This window comes from Micropterus salmoides, unplaced genomic scaffold (assembly GCF_014851395.1).
Source record: "Micropterus salmoides isolate LMB-PRFRI ecotype aquatic unplaced genomic scaffold, ASM1485139v1 Ms_hic_scaffold_1, whole genome shotgun sequence".
Taxonomy (NCBI): domain Eukaryota; kingdom Metazoa; phylum Chordata; class Actinopteri; order Centrarchiformes; family Centrarchidae; genus Micropterus; species Micropterus salmoides.
Window position 1 is genome coordinate 36,587,328 of NW_024040040.1, and position 20,694 is coordinate 36,608,021.

Sequence of the window (20,694 nt, forward strand, 5' to 3'; positions counted from 1 at the left end):
CTTGGAAAAGTTCAGCAATGCCTTTGATGTCCTGGAGTGTAAACACAACCTAAGGCTACCTTGCAAGGAGGGGCCCCTGCTTTGTTATTCAGAGCCGTGGCCCTTAATTGTGGTGGTCGGGACAAAAGGACAAAAAAAGGGTAACATTTTTCTAAAAAGTGACAGGGGAGGGGCTCAGTGAATGGTCAAGAAAGGCCATAATTTTGTATAATTGTGTAAACAAGAGACAGAGATTCCACACTGAGATAAGTTAGGGATATCACAGGCTAGTCTTGTATTCTTGTTAAACTTATGTGAATTTTCAAAATGGGGAATTGGGGACCTTTGTCTTCAAAAGGCCTATAGGAGTAATTACAAGTTGCTAAACCACCCTTCCTTTCAACCGAAGAATTACAAAGAATCCTCGTGCGGACAGTTAATACAGTGTTTTAAATCATCCAAAACAAGCTATTGCTCATTACTTGTTCTGTAAAAGAGTCAGCACTCGATGCTCTGCTTCCCTGCAATATTTAAACCTACGGCTCCACTGAGCCTAAGTGCAGAGATGGGGTTCTCTTTTGGCATTATGGACATGCAAATGGGCCTTAATGTGTCCACAAGGCCCTCTAAAGGCAAAAACCTCCCCGCTCGCTCACAGAGATGAGCTTCTTTTTGGTGCAGGCTGCACTGAGCTGTGCTCTGCTTCGACACTTGTGTGCATTGTAATTAAAGTTAATGTCTTTTATCAAATACTTGGGTAACATTTAATGTCCATTGATTATTTAGATACATTTGCATTAGATGAATAGTAAGACAAGCCAGGAAATCTACAGTAGACCTTTAGTAGATGCTATTTTATATGGGTACCATCACAATTATTACACAATTAGCCCATTTTGGATTAATAAAATGTTGGTGAACAGAATTTAATTGCCTTTTTATAAAGAAGTTACTTTCTCTCTCTGTTCCACACACAAACTCCACACATGACACAGGATATTAAACAGTTCCTAAACCTTACCCTTGCTATACACTCTCTCCTCTTGACAAAAATAAATGTGCTATCGAAAAAATATCACACCAAAGACGAAGAAAATGTAGGTACAGACAAAGAGAGAAATAAAGAGGAGAGACCAGAAAAACAGCATGTTGTGACAGTTATAGACCCCATTACCTTTGATTCTGAGTCGCTATCCTGCCCTGTCAAAAAAGAAAAGGCAAATCAATATTGTCATTCACAACTTCAGATTAAACTCTCCTTGCTTTTACTGCCTCCATGTTCTTTTTTGGGCCATTCAATCTGCTGTAACAGTGACAAACGCATCTCAATCGATTGTTGGTAAGATCAGCGAATTAACAAGTGGAATGTTTTTTTCCCCCCCTCACTTTGTTTTTTCCTCCAAAATGGACAGGGAGTGAAGCAATGGAGCAAAACACATAAAAAGACGGCAGTCATCAACAAACACAATAAAACCCTGATCTAGAAACTACTTTCCGAGGCGAGGGAGCATTGCTGTGCAAATGTTTTTGCAATTTAGAGTCAGTCGCCACAAACCACTAAATGCCCTTAAATAGTACTGTGCAGTTAAGGTTTTCAACAGAAAAGTAGTTCCAGTGCTTTATGTGGGGCCAGACATGGGAATCATTAAAAAAAAGAAAGACGTGGGGGTAAAAAGCAAAGCAAAGTAAGTATTGAAAATATCCTCCCCGATTCATGCCAGACATTTGCATGTATCGACAATGTGGTTTTAATAGATCCTCATTGTTCCTCACGGCATCTGCAGAGATGTAAACAAAAGTCAGCGGTGTCTCTTTGCCACATGGACTATCCACATGTGTTTCCGTAACAACATCAAGTGCGCTGGCATCCCCAAGTTCTTTCCTAAATCCTCAGTAATGCTGATACAAAGACACAGCTTGCAACGGCAAGGAGAGGCACAATTGGCACGCACATGATTCTGTCCAGAACGAGTTAGGTAGGGGTGGGTGGATGATTAGGTAGGCGCTTTAAAGCTGTCAATTGAAAAAGATGACAAAGTTGATGACAGGACATGGAGGGCTGCTTGGCTCAAAGCACTCTAAGAGATCGCTGTTGGCTAAGACAGCGCCAAGGTAGATTATAGCATGGCTTTAGCGTGTGAATGTGTCATGGAATGGGCTCATAAGGGAGGATGCCGCTTTTGGGTGTGAGAGGTGCAGGTCGGGTTCACATTCTGAGTGGATCAGCATCATTGCAAGCTCAAGTGCCACAGTAATACTCCAGCCCCATCTGCCTTAGTCAGGTATTGAAGAAAGAAGCACAGCAAGAGGGAGAGATGTCCCCTCACAAATCCTCCTCCTCACCACTAACTTAATGTCTCCAAACCCAATCTGCATCTACGTGTCTTAGAGAAGAATAGAAGCATTTAGTTGTTGTATAGAAACTGATGACTGCGGCTTTGAGAGCGTCTTTCAGGTGGTTTAAAGGATAAGTCCTGTTTTTTCATGCAGCAGTCATTTGACTTGTTGACCTGAGAAGGGTCAGAGAACCAGGTAAAATTGGATTGTAGAGAGAGCCATTAAGACATGAGCAAAATGCATTTAGAGTAGATTCTAAATGACAAAGAGTCAAAGGTGGAACTGCAGCACATTTCAGTTAAGGTTTTGCTACACAACATGCCTGATCCCCCTTTTTTGGCTAGCGTTCATGGCTGTGATTTAAAACAATTCACAACCCAGATGATTCTCAGCCTGATCAACCAGCTGACTCTGCCAGGCAGAGTCATGTGTGTGTTTATACATGTGTGATTACTTACATATGCATACATGGGACAGCATAAGCATGTGTTTGTATATATGTGAGTGTATACAGTAAGTGAATGCATGCATGTATGTACATGGATGTGTCTTTATTTTTTGTGCACTTTAATGTGACACACAGTAAGACTCTCTCAACTCACCTAGCTGTTAATTTCTCTTCTTCCAGCATGAGGAGCAGGGGTCACACATCAAAGCGGCCAATGATGATTGAATGAGAAAAGTCTCCTTCTTAAGAGCCTGCCCGAGCCTGCTCCCCTGGATTTAGACACTTAGCAGGAGATAAACAAAAGGCACTGGATTTTACTTCCCAGACACACAGTCGGACACACATACACACCGTCATACACACACCTAGAGGTACACTCTCAATTGCCTATGTGCGCGTGTTATGGCATGTGCACATACAGACACACACCTTCAATTTCAAACATATTTATAAAAGAGAATGAAATATCGGTCTACTTTGTATTGTTAGGAATAAATACCATTTGAACATATACGCTGCAAAGCTGACTAAGATTGTTTTTTATCAACGTTTCATTCATAGCAGTAACATGTGGAAAGTCTGCACTCCAACTCCCACAAGAGAGCTGCCCAGTATAACCAGGCATGACCTATCCACCAGTGAACAGATCTGCTGGAGCAGGTTGGAGGTGTCTTCACAAAGGCAGAGAGCTGTTGAAAAGAATAATGAGCGTTGCTCATTCACTGCCACCGAGATACAACAACCCGTTACAGTGTGGTTTCATGCTAGTAAGCCTCTGCCACATGTTTGTTTTTCTAAGCCATCAGGCGCTCCTGCACTCCTCTGTGAAGCACAAAGAGGCTCACGACGTGTCATGAAACTTTATCATGAGTTATATTATTTTTGTTTGTTTCTGCTTTCCAAAAGAAATATTCACAGAGACAAGTCACGTCAGGAAGATGTTTTACAGCACCTGGTAACCCAGCAATCTAAGATGCAAAGTGTTATGCATGCTATTATGCTTGACTGTCAACTGTAAAATAAAGGCACAAGTTTTTCAAAAGCAGGAATGGGGGTTAGTTCATTCAGATTAAAACAACAGATGTGACTGTCAGTTGGTTGAGAATATACAGTAGCTGCAGTTTATTAAGAAGCACTACTGATGTTTTATTTATTTGCTTTTATTTTTAATATTTATTTTTACGGATTTTTTTATATTTTTATTATTATTATTTTATTTTGTATTAAAACACACAAACACAACTTTTACTGTTTTATTTCCTTATTTAATGAAATATATGAAATCAATTGTCCTTATGTAATTTATATGTAGCTTTGGCAATATTGTTGCTGTACATTCATGCCAATAAAGCTAATTTGAATTGAATTGAACTGATAGCAGAGGGATCCTGCGCATACATAGTTTGTGGCAGGTGTGCTGTTGTGGGGTTGCTGATGAGTATCACCAAGTGAACAAAGGACAGTTATAGGATCAAATCAAGTCTCCCAAATGCTTTCTGCAGGCACAGCCTAAATACACATGAGAGAACCTGACTGCACCAATTTTGGTGCAAAGTGCTACTGACATAGGAAATTATATGGATTAACACTCATTATGGTGTCAGGTGTCAATGGAGGGTTGACAGCGTTTTTATGTTCTGATCGCGAACATCTCCAGTTACAATTATTCTAACTATTGAAAAAAGAATTCTTTTAATCATCAATCTAAACATTTTATTTGTCAGGACCGGGGACCAGAACTCAAACGCAGACCAGAGTAGCAGTTCAAACAAAGGTGAATTTATTCAAAAAGGTGTAAACAGAGATGTGGACTGGGGGTAGATGTTCAGATGGCCTGGGAATTTGGGGCCCGGGTTCCTGTGCTCTGGGGCCCGTGGTTCAGGTGAGTTGAACTGAGTCCAAGGTCCAGGCTGGTACTCTGCGGTCAAGACAAGGAAAAAGACAAGTTAACAATCCGTATCTCAAAATTCAGACAAGATTCAGATTTCAAGACTAAGTTTGGCTGGCGTGTGCTCATACTGAGTGGTACAGCTATCTGGCGAGTGAGTAGATGCAGGATGTGGAACAGGTGTGCTTGATTGAAGTGATGAGCCAGGTGAGCAGACAGGAGCACCGGAGACCACGCCAGATTACAGAAGGCCAGGATTACGGCCGGGGGGTCGTGACATTATTAACTTAACATGTATAGAATGCAAAGTTACAGAACGTTGGTCTTGGGAAACTAGGTATGTTGCTCACATTCATATATCCCTCTTGGAATAAAAGCCCACAAACAGATTGCACCTGTAACCAAGAAGCAAGTTAACGTGGCTGGACTTATTATTGTCTTTGTTCATTACTGTCTGGGGATATTCATCAATGCCTGGGGCCTTCTCTGACAGCAAACTATCAAATCGAAGGAAGTAACAGTGGGCCGCTCAGGGGAATATAATACCAATAACAAACAGTTATATGTGGAAATCACAGATGGTGCAAAGTTTGAGGTACATCCCCTGACTAATCTCCATCCATACCTCTGTCCGAGTGTGGATGTCCATGAAGGGGGACATTATTGAGGTGGCAGAGAACAACACCAGAACTAGACTACTGGACTATGTGTCCCTATACTTTTTGGCCTCCTGCTTAGTCCAGTGTCACTTGCACTATGCTGTTAGCTCATAGTACTGGGGCCTTAACAAAGGCTTGAAACAGAAACTTCAAGTAACATGAAACAAAGTGCTGAAAGTACTCACTAGGTCTAGATCATAGTAGTCATGTGTGCAGGTCTCAGTTCTTTCAGCTCCAATGGCTTCCGGTTTAGGACAAAACCAAATAAAACTTAAAATGGCCCATGGGATCTTAAACGCAGAGCCCCTAGTTATCTCAACGAGTGCTTTAAAAAGTTAGAAAAAGTCCATAACCACAAAACCAGAGCTAGGGTAGCTAACCTGTACCTTCTTAGAACTGAAACCACGTAAGGTCTTGTTAATCAATGCTGGTGCTATGGAGTGACATAAACTGCCTGCTGTAATCAAGGAGGTGCAGAACCCACAAGTCTTTAAGAAAAAGGTCAAACAGATGCTGTAAGATAACATCTCTAAATAACATGGCAATTTTACTGTAAATGGGTTTTAAAAATATATATATTCATAAAATATTTATTTTAGTGGCATATTTAAATGTAAATAGACTGTTGTTCTTTGATGTTTCACGATGTGATCAGGTGACTTCTGCTTTGGACATTGAACGGCTAACTTCATGTTGTTGTGGAGAGCACAGTCAGATGAATCATCAGGGACCACAATGGAAATAAGTCCTGGACTTTGTTGCGTCATACCTGACAATTGTCTTATACACTGGCATTTCCTTTTTTAACTATTGTATTTGGACTTGTTTCTAAATAATTTAACTAAACTAAACAAATACACACACAACAAGGTGTGTCCTCTTGACAGTGACGTTAAAGTAGCGAGGTATTTACACTCCTGCTTGGCTTATCAGATTTCAGTATCTCCCTAAGGCACTGTAACACAAAAAAGATAAATAGCCATCCAGGCATGACCTTAGATATACACAAAACGCACACACACACACACACACACACACACACAGATAGAAAGATGATAAGCCTTGCATGACGTCAAACATCGTCAGTGATTACCTTCTTACAAAAACTGTGATTAAAAAGAAGCGTAAACAGAACAACTGTCAAGGTTTTCTCTTAAAGCTGCTGTAGTTTCAGTAAGTGAATTTGTGTATGTGCAAGTATATGTTTTAAAGCACTCTGAAAGGTTCAGTATGTTTGATCTTCACCGTACATGTAAGAATGCACTTTCTTACATGTACTGTAAAAAATGCCATTTTTCAGTCTGCACAAATTGCTTGATGTTGACATGGGAACACCTCAGCTGTCTTTGCTGTATCCTGATGTACCTAGACATATAAATGGCTCGTCAGCCTGTGTGGCTTTTGTTGCTCCATTATCAGCTATCTTGGAATATCTCTACAGCAAATGGAGGTTGAGAAAAATAGAGCTTTGCAGCAGACTGATCTTTTTCAATTATGGTAATCTGTCCACAAATTGTTTGTGCTGATAAGCTGGCCGAAAACTTGATCAGATCAGTCCTGATGGTGTATTTTTTGTATATGTCAGGGTACTTGTGTGGTAGTGGGAGGTTAGAATCTAAGCGAGTTGACTCCGAGGTGCTTCCTTGCATGCTTTCTAGGTTGCCTCGTCCCTGTCCCAGTTTTAAGAAGAAATGTATGTAAATCCTGCTAATTTAGTGGCATGCATGGCAGTTATTCATGTTGTTGTTGTTGTTGCAGTGCCAGGTGAATGTGGCTACACCTGGCTGATAGCATCTTGATTTCACATCAGTTCTGCCTCCAGGCCCTGAGGCCCCGCCACCGTTTATTTAACTCTAATCATTTTAAGGCATCTTCTCTTTACCACCATCACTAGAAGATAGATAGAAGGAGATTGAGAGAGAGAAAATAGAGCAAAGGAGAAGGCCAGACTGAGAAAGAGAAAGAGATAAAGAAATGTAAATCTATAGAGGGATGGAGCGCATCTTCAGATCCCACATTTTCACCTCTTCCTGTTCTCCCTTTCTTTCGAAAAATTTCATTTTATTTAATTTTTTTTTTTTACCAGAAAGTGATATAGTGGCATACAAGACACTGGAACAATAATATGATGATGGGGTTTGTGGGGGGTGAAAGGTCAAATAATGTAGGTGACAGCTTGGACTTTGAAGTTTCGCAGCAGGTAGCCCACCACCTCCCCCTCCTTCCCAATGCTCCCTCAGGCTCTCTGTCTCTCCCCTTTTCTCTGTCAGTCTGCCTTTTTTCAGTCAACACATTTTTCTCCTCCTTTCTATCTCCTTCTCTCTGACTATTTCCTCATCTTGCTTCAATAACTAGCATGAATTGTGCTGCTTTACACTGACAGATGTGAAGTTCACACAATTAAAGTCTATTCTACACAGAACTTCATTTAATTTTTACTACAAATTTACCCAGTTTCAATTTCTCTTATTTGTTTTCTTCAAATTGCATTGTTATTTAAATGTTGGGTTCAGACTCATCTGACATCTGGCCACATGAAGCCCACTGAAAACTGGCTGGCCAACTTGGCTTTTTTTAAACTCTACCCATGTGTGGCGTTTTAGTTGAGCATATACGCTCCGCTACGTTGCCACACTGCTTGACGTTCATACAGTTCTACTCATTCGCCGCTGCTGGCTTGTCAAGGTGTGCCATGGTTCAAGCATGTATTACACCCTGTCAAATTTCAGCAGCAGAAAACAACACTTTTTTTGTATCGTTACAACCTAAAGTGAGAAATACATTGTTTAGTGAAAACACTCTGGAAGGACTTCTTTGCCTAAGGGATGGAGCTGAGATGTGTGTGCAGCCACCCACAGTCAGTCCATGGCACATAAGCACATGTACGTACATGCACACACTTATCACACACATTTATACCTATGCATAAATGTCCACATTTCCAAACGCACATCCATAAACTTCCATCACTATTCTTGAACACATCTATGATAGGCATAAATGTACTTGCACGCTCAAAGTCTCATACTCACACAACAGTTTTCAGATCAATTTCTTTTGCAGCACTTCCACAGTGTCCCTAGAGTGCCAGGACTGCACCGCATAGTGTCATCTAAAGAGCAGACATTTGTACCCGTTACTACTTCACTCTGATGAGAAGCTGTGAAGCCACAACTTCTAGTAGTTTCCTGGGTGTGTGTGAGAGAGAAAAAGGGAGTTAAGCATTTACGGCTGTGGATAGAAAAGTAGAGGAAGACAGATGACGGGTACAGACAGAGGGAGACAGAGAAAGGGGAAAAGAAGACTAAGTGAGCAAGGAAACATGAGTCCTCACGTTATTATGTGGAAAAACCTGATGAATTTAAACATTTAAGTTCTTTCACTAAAAATGAGAAATCTTGGTGAGTATTGAGCACTGTAACAAAAGAACAGAGCTTTACCTATAAATACATTAATGTGTTCTGCATATGGAACAACATCATTAAGTGTTTTAATGCAGCAGCAGCAAATAAAATGTTTGTGCAACTTATTTTATTTTAGCCCTGAAATGTTCAAAAGGTGCTAATTTACTGTTAGCACTCAATCAGTTCACATTATGCACCCCCCACACCAAGAGTGCTTTGATCCTAGCCCCGTATGAGCAAAAGAGAATGAATCACCTGATGGTGGTAATTTCTCTCATACATATCTGCTATTATTGTGATGGAAGATCTTTGACTTCAACTTTCCATTTGAATGTTAGCTACAGATATTATAGACCCTATGGGGATATTTTGCAGTGGTCTTTCTAGGGTCATGGCTGGAGGGGGAGACATGCATTGCCCCAGGCCATCTTTGTGTTCACCGTTTTAGCTAAGCCTCAGAGGCTCACCGAGTTGTAATCTTTTTATTTCATATTCATGTATGACCAAAATTCATGCTGAAATCATGAATTAGATTTTGATGATGATGATGATGATTTGAAGTTGTTTTCATATTGAGACCCTGATAAAGAGTATACAACAATATATTCTACAACCATCAACTGTATAAATTCCAAAATGAAACTCATTTTTTTTTTATGTTAATTTTTCATGAAAGCGAGTATATAGTGGAATCACAGCTAAAACATGAAATACTTTTATGGAAAAAGTTTCACCCAAATGTTGCACCGACTTGCTTGACCCCTCGCTGAGTAGCTCTCCCGTTCATGTGTTTCAAGTTGCCCTCACATTGGACCCACTAATGGGTCCTCTTTCTCTCTCTCTCTCTCTCTCTTTCCTCACGCTGTGCTCTCACTAATGGACAGATGGCATCCCATTGTTTACTGGGCCAAGGTACAATGCCTTATCGGCCATAGCAGCGGAAACTGGGCTAGTGTTTCTGCTTGACCCAGCTTAAATCTGCCTCCAAAAAAGGAGGATGGGAAGAAAGGCGATGGAGGTAGGATTGAAGAATGGCCAGCCAATAGAGATTGTTGCAAAAAAATTTCCCTCCTAAAATGTGATTTCTGTGGCCTCTGTTAACACCTCTTTGACCCTGGGTTGTGTGTGCATTTCTGTGTGTGTGTTGTGATGGTCAAACCCTCCCCCTCTATTCCCCTCCTCACCTCCCAGTAATCGAGTGAGCTGTGACAGCCCCCATCATATATACTCACACACACACACACACACACACACACACACACACACACACACACACACACACACACAAACACACACACATGCCTTTGGGCTAGAGGGGATTTCTTGATGATGGGATGCAATCAGCTCAGAGCCAATCAGTAATGAACGTTAATCAGCTGACTGATCGGAGAAGAGGGGCTTTGTGGCCACAGTCCTTGCTTCAGTTCACTGTGATGTGGGTTGGGGTGAAGTTATGTGTTGAGAATTTTGTTCAAAAATTACAAACATTGTATTGGTCTTAATGTAAAGTGAATATGTAGGGAAGAGGGCCAATCATATGTAACATCATTTCCATACAAAACAACACCCATTGTCCAAATGAAAAAGGCATTCAGATCCAAAACAAAAATAATTAATTTTCACATTACAGCCACAGCCAGATTAACAATATCAGGGTGTAAAAGATAAGTGATAGGCACATTAGCCCACAGCCTGCAAGAACCAGAGGATTTCAGGTGCAGAAGTGATAATCCATAAGATCTGCGATGTTTTGTTTTGTTTTTTCATTTTATTTTGGGGATATATTTGATGTGAATACCACTGATGTTCTGCAGGTAGGGCAGTTTCTGTCTCTGCAATCACAGTCACTACTCATGCTAACTGTCCAGTTATTCTTCTATGTATTTTAATATATAAACTATGAACATATAAACTACACTTGGGACAAATTGGGACACATTTTTTGTGGGGCTTGACATCAGATTGCAAAAGAGCGACTTGTACATCACCACCGAGGGCCCCTGCTTCAGCCCCTCAAACCCTCAGTTCCTCCCCTGCTTTTAACCCCTGAGGGCCTGAGACCTGGGGAACTTTTAATTATCCACACCCCAAGCTCTCTTCTCCACTGGCCACTGAATGGTCAACAGGCTTTTTACTACTTACCGAGGCATCAGAGCCTGAATAATAATAGAAAACAATGTCAGCGTGCAGGGAGAAGTGTCTAAGGGGGGCCGAGACTGAGAGAGAGAGAGATAGACAGAAAGAGAGAGATAGGGGTATCATTAGATAAGCCTGTCGGTTAATTAGCCCTGCTTCAGGAGGGGGGGACCCCCCTCCTGATGCCAACAATGGCCATCAGGCGTTATCCGTGGTCGCCTATTTTTTATGGTCCTTTGCAGACTCCACTGACGAGGTTGTTAAGCAGCATGGAGGGCATATGGTGTCAGGATGGAAACACACTGCTGTCAGTCAGTTGCACATTGACAGAGAGAAAAACAAAAGTTTTAACGTCGTTGCAGAGGCCAGACTGAAGATGATTCGCTCCAGTTTGCTTGTTAATTTTGGACTTTAAAAGAGGATCACCTTCAGTGATGGAGGTGTTTGAACACTCCGTTCCTACCAGTGTCTGGATTCACAAGATTTACAATACAGGGTTAACTGCCAGAAACTGCACTGTGAGAGATGTTGAATATGTCACAAGGATTATTTTGATAGGATTTTCTCTTATTTAAAGGGTCATTTCAAGTACCAAAAAAGCAAATTTTTCCACCTACTCCTAGAGGTATCTGCCCTTTTGTATAGTTTCAAGTTTATTTGGCTAGGTTTTCAGATCTGCATTAGCCGTTGTATTAAAAACTATAGTTAGTGTATGTAATGTTTGTGCTAGCCAAGAATGTTTGGCAGTGAGGTCTTTTCACGTGTAAGATCAATATTGTTTCTTGAAAGAGGTTTTTTAATTGTAATTTTAGGATGTTTAAAGAACTGAACAAATTATATCATTCAGCACCACTGTACTGGAGCATAAGTCTGTATGTCTGTGGCAGAGATCACCAAACCTTGCCAAAACCCAACGCTATCTGTATAGCAAGATGTATGTTTGGGTTTTTTTCAGTGAGCTGACCCTTTAATGTGATGCAATTACCTCTTCACTTTAAAAGTGTTTTAATATGTTCTAATCCATTTTAGGTTGTATACTGTAATAGAGCTTGCAGACTTGCCAGCCAATGACCAGTATCATTCAGTTTGGGTTCGTACAAATAAATTCCCACAAACCAGAATTTGGTCCAAATTGGTTTGAACCAGAAATTCACTCAGGGACTCCACCACCACCACCATATTATAGCTGTTATCAATGTACAAGAAACAATAGAAAACTCCCTCCCAAAGAGGAAGGGAAAGAGCCATACATAATGCATTAATTAATTCAATAGCTGAATACATATTAAGAGCTTTGAACACTCCTACCTTGTTTCTCACTACCATACCAGCTATTTGCATCGCATTGTGTGGTGCTCATTTAGTATTTATATTACTGTATACACTGGCTGTTGTGCAGTCAGTTCATAATAGTCCACTTTTTTCCAATTAATCACAAAAGATTTTTGTTTTGCCTGCAGCATATTCAGGGGGACTCACAATAGTAAGCAAGAGCCCATACATCAAACACAACTTCTCCTTTCTTTCTTTCTTTTTTTTTCTTACTCTATAGAGTATGAGGAGCTAGATACCATGTTGTGCCAGACAGATTTTACTTTAACAAGAGAGTATTAATATACTCCTTTGTCTGTTTTATTATTTATTTAAATATGTATTTATTTGTCAGCGGGCCGGACAGGGGGGGAAGAAATGGGACCCTTGGGAACCGTTCATTTTCTCTATCATTCTCTATTTTTTTGTCCCTCAGTCTTCTTTTTCTCCTTCCCTCTTCCAATCACCCCTGTACATTTTCTCCATTTCTACCTCCCTCTGTCAGCTTTACAGATTGTTGCCCCTTACTACCACCTTCTCCCCTGTTCACTCTATCCAGTCCCTCATCCATCCATCCATCCATCAATCCATCCATCCATACATCCATACATCCATACATCCATCCCCCAAACCTTCACTCATTTTTTGCCATCACTTCTTTATCCTTCCTCTCTCTTTCTCTCTCTCTCTCTCTCTCTCTCTCGCAGTGGCGGCTGGGCAGGCCGAGCCCCGGGGCAAGAGAAACAGCGCCCAGATCTGCTCTGTGTCGTGTGACTAGTTATTTTTATCTCAAGTCACTTTCTAGGCCCAAACAGCTCCCTCTCTATCCCTTTCTCCTCGCTCCCTCTCTCAATTTCATTTTATTTTCTCTTGATTTTGATTTTTTTTTCTCTTTTTTTGGCAGGGGTCCTGGTTTACTCACTGTACTGTATTTACTTCTAACAAGCAGTGTAAAATAAGACGAGTGGGCAGTGTTTGTGTGCATACAAGCCTGTGTGAGTATGCGCATGAGCATGTGTGTGTGTGGTAAGATGATTCAACTTGCTTTTTGTCATTGATGTTGACAAGCATAAACACAAACCTACTCTCTCTGCTGGTAAATGGGTAAATGTTCCTGAAAATTTCCAGGAAAGAAACCCAAACACCTCAGGTGATGAGTACTGAAACGTAAAAAATGCCTTATGTATGTCCATCTTTTTCTATTTACATTTTCAGCATAAAAAGAATATCAGCATGTTCACAACTTCCAGGCTGTAGCAACATTTTATGAACATCAGAATTGGCCTTTCTGGAAAACACCTTGGAGACTTGGAGAGTTCTGGGCATGTTGGTTAGAACAAAATATGTTGTCAGGAAAGAGGACACACACACACACACACACACACACACACACGCATGGTCTGCTCTTCAGGAGGAAGCCCATTGTGTAGAGAGGAGATCGATTGAGGGGTCAGGCCATGTCAGAGGAGGTAAAGCAGAAACAAGCAGAAGATTGTTTTCTGCGTGGCCGTCTCCTCCACTGTCTGGAGGCCCCGCTGGTCAGTGCTTTGCACCAGGGTACAACCTTTCAGCTCAGGCAGAAGACACTGCTCACTTGCAACAACAAGTTCTTTCTGTGCAAATGTAAAAAATATCAGCAGAATACTTTAACATAATGTATTTGAAACCAAACTGCTGCCTAGACATTCAGTATGTATTGAGTACACTGTGGTAATTTTACTTTCACCTGTTTTTGTGTAGAATAATTAGCTGTTTTTCACTTTTATCTCTCCATTACTATTTCTCTGATACAGATTTTCAGTGTAGTGTGTGTAATATGATGAATTTGTCAAATGTAAACCTCACTGATTATATTTGGTGTAAATTAATGGAAAGTCACAATATTTGAAAAGACTTCTTTTATAAAAAAAAAATACAAAAAAACTTTTTTAACCTTATCCCTTATACTCCATATTTTTATGGTCTTCTCCATGTTGTACCTGAATTATTTTTACAACAGGGCTTTTTTAAAATGACCACAATGACTAAAAAGATAACAGTCATGAGTTACTGACACATATGACACCAGTGGTGAATAGTAAATCAGTACTATTTTGATCATTTAAGTCATTTTTCATGTAAAAACATTTCAAGATTCCAGCACAAATGAAGTTTTGCTGCTTTTTATTTTGATTATTTAGTTTCTTTTTAAATAAAGGCAAAAAGCAAGCATTGTATTACTTTGGGCTCTGCAATATTACAAACAAAACAATTAATTGATTAATGGAGAAAATAATCCACAGAATAATCCATAATGAAAAGAATCATTCGATGCAGTCTGATACAAAATAGCTCAAAATGAGCTAAACCTCACCAGCTCCTGCTTTTACATTAACGCATGAGTTATAATAATCTAATATGTAACCGTATAACAATATAACAGTCACAGTGGACATTTTACTTTGAATACTTTAAGTCAATTTTCCTGATTATACTTACATACTATTACTTAAGTAACATTTTAAATTAAGTATTTTTACTTGCAACAGAGTATTTTTAGTTTGGTGTTATCAGACCATAAAAAGAAGTGACTCTACTTTCATTAATCTACGATGACTCTCCGAAATAAGCATAGAGCAAGGAAACATTGATCTGGTTGGGTCAGTGTTTGCAAAAGTGATTATGTCAGTTCAGGAGAATGTAAATAATACAGCATATCACAAAGTAATAATAGATTTAAACACAAAAACAGTGGCATGCTCTCTTTATCAAAACTGTTCATTCCTGCTGTCTCTTGCTGTTATTATCCCTCAGCTGTTATTTTCGGATGCTGGCCCCAACTTATAAGTGTGGGAAAGGAGCATGTGGTTGTCCACACCAGTCCACCAACCTCACCCACAATAGTCTGCTTTGTCCACCTCACCTCCCTCCTGCCTTGTCTTGGGCGCTACATAGGGTTGGCATTGTGCTTAATAAAGTTACAGTGGCCCTAGGACGTCTGAATTCACTTGATAGCAAAAGCCGGCACATCAGGGGCGTAACAAGCTGGGACATAGGACCTCCACTGCCACTTTGCCCCAGCCAGGCCAAATGTAGCTCAGCTGGACAATGCCCAAAACAGCCTAGTGATGTTATAACAAGGCATGAAATGCAATTATCATTTAAAAACCTAGCTGCATGGTGACTTTCAGATGTATCTAAAATAGAAGAGATTCTGTCTGGAGGGCACATCATTGACATAGCTGATGAGTTAGCCCTGCCTGTCACCAAACCAAGCTATTAATTCACTTGGGCTTTCTTATGGGGGGTGGAGAGGAGCTGCAGAGATGCTAACAGAACCCTTGCTGTCAGACTATACAAAGTGATGACTGTTTGTTTAACTAAACAAGGTAAAAGAGTCTAAATGCAAGGACGCAGGCACGAATGCTTAGCATTATTAAATTAGCTGATACAATATAACACAACAGAAGAAAGGTCAGTGATGCGTGACGCACTGAAGATTATGGATAGGATAGGGATTAGCATGGGCAGATTGTTTCAAGACCAAACTGACACTCATTTACCAAAATTTGCTAAAGAAAAAAGTCTATGTTATTAGCATTGTTACACAGACACCGTTCATAAATGAATAGCCATTCTCTAACTGGTGGACTTCAATGTAATGTGATGTTATATCTATAGATGCAATATATCCTCTAGGATTTGTTTCAGCAGCGGGGGCAGGACAAACAGCATCTCCCCCCCTGAAGAAATAGTCACACTTCACAAAACAAATAAACGTTATGTATGTTAAATAACCAGCCTTTGTTTTTGCTGACTGTATTTATCAAAATAGCCCTGTTCATCCACTGCCCTGTTCCTGTGTGATCCTTCCCTTTCTTTTCTTACACTTTGTTATACATATTTTGATCAGACAAACCACTTTGGCTAGACTAAAATATATCCTTACAATTTTAACTTATTTCACATAATCTCTAACATTTTTATTGCTAGTGATCTACTACTTAATCTTACTTAACATTAGAAAATATCATTATTCAGTTAGCCTATGTTTGCATAGAAACCAATTTATCTGAAAAAATAGTTGATCATAAGAACTGACGATTTTTTAGCTCTCCAAATTGCTCCCGAATGCTCTTTTTGTTATTGCTACCTTGCTATCCTTGTGGCTCATACTGATTGCTCATTATTGGCAAAGTATTCCCACATGTATCACCCTAAGACATAGTTTTTTTGCTACCTATACAGCTATTTCGCTCATGTCACAGCCAGCACATGGCCAGCTCCTGACTGATGGCATGCTCTCTTTCCCCAGAGCTGCTGGGTCCCCTGGTAGTCTCATTCTCCCCTGCCACAACACTCCCTCAGGGTGTCACCACCAGAGTGTGTGTGTGTGTGTGAGTGCGTTAATGTGTGTATGCTGTATCTCCCCTGTGCAGGTAGCTAACTGTGACAGCTCAGTCCACAGGTAATAGTCAGGTGGCTTAAAGGAGGGCCCCCTTGGGAAGATCTCCGTCCACCAGACCCCAAGGGACAGAAAAAGAGGCTAAAAGATACACTACAAGAGAGAGGTGGATAGGTCAACCAGCTAGGGGTTTTAGAGCTGAGGTGAGTGTTCCCCCATGACTTGCCCACAACCACCATTCACTCTACCTTACCCAGGCTCTGTCCCCACAGACTTACAAATGTTTTGTGTTCATGTGTATATGTGAATGTCTTTATGCAAACTGATTGGTGGTCCTGGCTGTTTCTGAAAGCACAGACACAGAGTGCTGTGCGACATCTGCCTGCTAATGGTAAGGAGGTCAAGATCTGACAAGTGCATGATAAATGGCTGCTTGATCCTCTATTTCCCGCTTCCACTTGGTCTGTATGAAGCTCTGTGGCTGGGTGGCTGGGACCACAGCCAGCGAGAATTTGGGGACATGGGCACTTCTAATTCTCTGATGAAATGTTGAATAAAATATTAATAATCTTAACTTGTTATGCGGTGCTGTGTATAGCTAACATTAAGGCAGAATGATAACTATGCAACCAGATCAAACTAAAACACTTTTTGTTGTGGGTAGGAAGTGATCTTGGTTATGGTTTTAAAAAACTCTGGTGTCAGGCATGAAAGCTTCACGCCCATCTACCCCGACCTCCACACCTTTACTTTCTGACTTGCTACATATAAGGTATGCCACCAGGATGCTGGGCTGCATCAATCTATTATTTTAAGGTTTAAAACACTGCAAATAATAGACATAAATAAGAGAGTACCCATAGCAATAACACACATATCTCTATATAATGAAATAATTGTATAATGATAATTAATTGGTAGCTGAACGATACAAATTTTTTCCAGACTTAGCAAAATGAAAATCTTAAAAATCTTCTCCGTGGTTATCCTTATACCTAATAACAGGTCCATTTTTAAGTACACTTAAAGATATTCATGAAAAAGGGTCATATCTTCCCAAAACCTATCCATAGACAGGTGGTGATTTGATAGCCACACTCAAAAACTGCACAGCATTACAGCAGGTGTTTGCAGGATTCTTAATGGCTCCCATGTGCCTGAACACGCCTTGGCCTACCTGACAGTAAGTGTGCATTCAGAGGACGGATCAAGGTGGATTTGCACCCATGCTCTTCAAACCTTTTTTATCTTTCCAGACAGACGTACTTGGCGTGGATGTTGAAGGGAATGGGAGAAGAAACTATTGTGTTGTCTGTTTCACCAGCCAACCGCACAATTTGGGTCAGACCCTTTACTTGGTCATGGAAACATTCCTACTCATGTGTCACAAGACAGCAAGACCTCCCCAATCTTGCACTGCGTTGCCAACGAACCCCATTAAGAAAACTCTCCAACAAGGCAACACAAACAAGACTCTCTTCCTCTTGACTCTTCTTGTCAGGGCTGCCCTTCATCACCCTCTCCAGTTTTTATGAAGGGAGGCCTATCTTTGGACTATCATTTGACATCATGTACACATTCCTCCTACCAGATGCTCCCTTGTGATATGCTGTGTGTGTTCTCCCCCTTGCTATGTGACTCAATGGGCTGCTTTCTTCCTTTGTAGCGTCCCCCCTCCATCCACACACAAACATATAGACCATGTCAGCCACAAAGTCCATTCAGCTGATGGAGACTGCTGGCTGAGGGGGAAAAAGCCACCACATGATAGTGGGTACGGCCCCTAGCAGAAAACCACCTTTTCTGTCCAAGGGGGGAAACAGACAATGCTTTGTGGTCCATACAGAGGGAGTCTACCCCTTCTATTAAAGGCACTGACGCCCAGCTGCTTAAGCACGTCGGCCAAACTATGGACCATTGTTCCACGCATGCCTGCTTTAGTCACATCCCTTCCTTGATAGGCCCCCAGTGATGATCAATGGCCAGGCCCTGCTGGAGTGGCCGAGGGTCTGAGGCACCCCACAGGTCTCTATACTGGGCCCACTCATCTTGTGACTGATCACCTGTCATTCTCCACCCTCTCCACCTCCATGGCCTGGAAGAGGCACTCGTCCTGTCTCGTCAATTAAACCCACACAGCAGGTCATACACTCCCTTACTGGTTACAGGCTTTTTCAGACCACATAGAAACAACAAGCTGCCTTTTTTCCTCCACTGGGAGGGTACAGTTTTTATTGACTGAGTTTGCAGGAGATAGGTGTACCAGTTCGTATGTTTTTCATCCTGTCTCCATTTTACGACAGCCTTTAAAAAGCTAATGTCTGTCATCTCATCTGTTTGGTGCAATTAAATTCTTCTTTTAGTGGTATTGAGAGGAGGCCTCAGCTAACACGTCCATCAGAAGAGGAGCTGCATATAGGAGACATGCTCAGTTAGACCGCATGGTCGTAAAGGTTATATTAATGGTTTATGTACCCCACTGCAGCATTGTTAATGGCAAATGTCATTTACTGGGTGCTGCAGAGGAAGGCCATTCAATCCACTGTATGGTTTATCTATCATGTCAAGAGCTCAATAAAAAGCCTTCAGTAATATCAAAGGAGACTCAACACAAAGGCTGTACCCCTGGGCTAGGTTTAAACCTTCTCTTGTGTTCTATGTAACAAAATGAATAGTTTATATTTCCAAAATCCGTCTGAAATTAATCAAATTTAATTCCTCTTTGCGCCGTGCCTAAGTACATGCACACGGACACGCAGAGACAAACACACACCACGGTATGTCTGTGTGTGTGCACACAAGGCAACAAAGCGATCTGTACACAGTGAAACAAACCCTATTAAAAGAATTTCAGGGGTCGTTTCAAATCTGGCTCTGTGAAATAGCACGCGCATGAACCAGCAACTGATTTCATGTGCCTATTTGATTGTTTAGTGTCCCTTTATCAGCGATGATGTCATCAAAGCGAGTCCCCACACTACAGCAGGCTTTACAGTTAGGCAGTCCCCACTATGCTGGCTGAATGCTGGAGACGATAATGATAATGATGATGGAGGTTATCGTGCAGTAATTACTGTGCATGGAGGATTCCGCGCAGTGTGAATGAGTAAAACACCCAAGCGAGAGAGATTGAAAGAGGGAATGAGGAAGAAACATTGAAGGGGAGGGGGTGTGGGGGAGTTGTAACTTGTAATGTGTCGCTTGATTGAAGTGCGTAAGGTTCTGAGCTAATTACATCCAGAACCGCAGCCTAGGAACAGATGCCACACTTGTGCATCAATAAATGCTTATAAGTAACTTATTTAGGGCTGCCTGCCATGCAAGGAAATGGCATGACTTAAAGCACAAGCGCCCGGGGGCTATTCCCCAGCTCTTTGTCTTGTCATCCTGCATCTTTTAAATCTATTCACCGTTTCAAAACAACACAGGCAGACAGCAGGGCAGGCAGAAAAAAAGAGAAGAGGAAGGAAAAAACGGATACAAATATTCACACTTTGCAGACAGTATTATGTTTGCCGTTTGGGTTGTCTGGCATCAAAGAAAGGCTGTCTTCTCTTAAGATTTGTGAGCGGTAAAGGAGTGGTGAGAGCACTGTTTTTAAGGCCAAGCTCCTGTTTGATAAAATACAGCTGTTCTTTAAAGTTTTAAGATAAATATGTTTTGACTTGAGTGTAGAGAGATACATTAGTTTGACAAATCGGTGCTATGTTTTATTTAGTTGTTGTGTAGTAAACAGTATTAGGCCTAAAATGTGTGTGTGTAAAGATTAAAGATACCTTCTTGCTTTATGATTTTGTTAGGGGTGAATACAAGGGAAGGGATTTTTGTTGTTTTTCTGGTGGAGCATGCGTTGACATGCAATCATCTATACTGACCGCTGCGAGTGACAGATTCAGACAGGTTTACTGCCTTGACAGTTCCACACTAGAGAGCACATATAGAAAAGATTATGTAATCAAAGCCAGACCGTAGTGTTCTGCAAAGATAACATGCAATTAGTGTTGCCACAGCCATAAAGCTACAGTACACAATTCATTTCAACATCAGTTCTGAATTGCTTGAGATTGAGCCTTGAAAAAGCATTTCAGTCATTAGTACAGTGTTGAATGTAACTTGTTTTCATCATGGTGCTCACACTCTCCAGTAAC